Source organism: Propithecus coquereli, unplaced genomic scaffold (genome assembly GCF_000956105.1).
Source record: "Propithecus coquereli isolate 6110/MARCELLA unplaced genomic scaffold, Pcoq_1.0 Scaffold41, whole genome shotgun sequence".
Lineage (NCBI taxonomy): Eukaryota > Metazoa > Chordata > Mammalia > Primates > Indriidae > Propithecus > Propithecus coquereli.
Window position 1 is genome coordinate 8,167,881 of NW_012149841.1, and position 1,979 is coordinate 8,169,859.

At 34.3% G+C, this 1,979-nt stretch overlaps 1 protein-coding gene across 1 annotated transcript in view; it reads left to right on the forward strand.

Moving 5' to 3' along the window:
* Window positions 1-1,979, forward strand: part of NBAS (neuroblastoma amplified sequence) — a 487,556-nt gene that overhangs the window by 217,012 nt on the left and 268,565 nt on the right. The gene's annotated exons all lie outside the window — the stretch shown is intronic.

Here is a 1,979-nt window from a genome sequence, read left to right on the forward strand (position 1 = left end):
TACTTAACTCAGTATGGTAGCTCTTCACCTTTTCCAGCTGCGCCTAGTAGTTTGGGTGCAGAGCACTAGCCAGAGAATGAAGTTCTCGTGTTCTTTCAGGTGTGGGACGAAGAATTGACTGGCTGTGTGAGATCAGGGATGATAACGGTGTGTGTGTGCGTGTGTGTCCAATTTTGCTAATTATAAACCTTGTCCTCCTGCTTTCAGGACAGCCTTGGTTTTCAGAAGTATCTGGTGCTTCTAGTTACTTGGCTTTTTTCGCTTTTGACGTATGTGTATTTGGCTTTCCCTGCTGCTTGTAGTTGTGTTACAGATTTCTTTGCTTTGTTAAAGTCTGTTACCACCTTGTTTACATCTTCCATATTTTGTTTCTGTCTCTGATCTGCTGTCATCTCCTTTCTCATTCTCTTTGTGTATTTCTTATTCCTCCTCTTCTTCCTTCCATTCTTTTTTGTTGTTTAATTTACTACAACTTAAATGGGGTTTTGGAAAAGAGTAGAGTTAAATGTACAGGTTCTCTCTGCCATATTTAATTGGAAGGCCCTTTATTTCCATACTTCTATGATCTGTGTTGTCTTTTTTGACAAGCTCAAGCCGTGCCAGTCAAGACTGCCAGTCTTGTCTCAGTTTTGATCTTTTTTTTGTCAGTTTATATTTTCCCAGTGATTAGTTGCTTATTTTTAGTGTTAAAATAGTTGTTATTTACCAAATGGTAAAATACATATATACACTTGCCATTTAAGAAATGAACAATCACTTATTTAATCTAATTAAATTTTGTACATCTTACCTAGGCAGCATATTTCATGTAGCTAAAAAAAAAAAAAAATCTTTAGTCATTATGTTTGTGTCAGTTCACAAAGGGCACTGTATTCTTTAATATATATGACACATATTTATTACAGAGCTATAAAATGATAATTTAAAAAATACTGCTGAATGAGTATGTTAATCAAAATTAGTTCTGATGGATGACCTTCTGAATGATTTTAAGTGGAATATACTGAACTCTAGTCCAAAGCCTAAAACTTGTTTTAAAAAGATACTGTAATCTTTGTAAGTTATAATTGTGAAATAGATTTTGATCAATCAGATTGACAGTTTTAAAAATAATGAGGCTTTTGTGTTCAAGTTAGGACATTTCTAATTTTCTAAGTTTAGACAAAGATTTTTATTTGGATTTCTTATTAATAAACCTGGAGATCTTGCTGGAATTCAGTTGGAGCATTGTTTAGAAAGCACATGAGAGTGTCAGGTGCGATGGTTCTCAGTTTAGAGTGTTGGGGACACAGCTGTTTATAGTGAAAGAGGCTTTTATAGCAGTTGCTAAGCTTTGCTGCTGTATCTCGGCATTCACTTGCGTGTGTGTCGTGCCATACTTAATCTGCCCTACCAGCCACATCTTTATTAGTTTGTGATCTTTTTTGTGATAATATTTCTCCTAGTTCCCTGTCCACTGGCTTCCTCAGAAAGGGTTGCTTTTTATTTCCACTACCTGTTAGAATTATTGATATGAAAGTTATATTTCTTCCTAGTTCCTCAATGTTGAAGTGAATGTGATTCTCTTGATACAGAGGGAGTGATTATACATGAAAGAACTCCCTTGAGTATGTAGAATCCTAATAGAAACTTCAGTTGCTTTTTAATTCTTTTTTGCCTTTAAACAGAACTGAACTGAAAGTTCTTTAGCAAATAGTTGCTCATATCTGACTAATCTGTAACAGAGAATATTGTTCTACTCCAGTATTTATTCATCTCTTGAGTTATGAAAGATGCTGAATGAATTCAGACATTTTACCTGGACAGTGTAATGTTATATATTAAGTATAAGAGCAACATCATTCCTGTTTTTCCACTTACTTGGGTTTTATATTTTATTTTAAAAGCCACTACAAAAACTTAACTTTAACTTTTTTCTTTAATTCTTTAGTCAGAAGACAGAAGTAACCACAACTCTTCATGACATGGTAGACCAACTG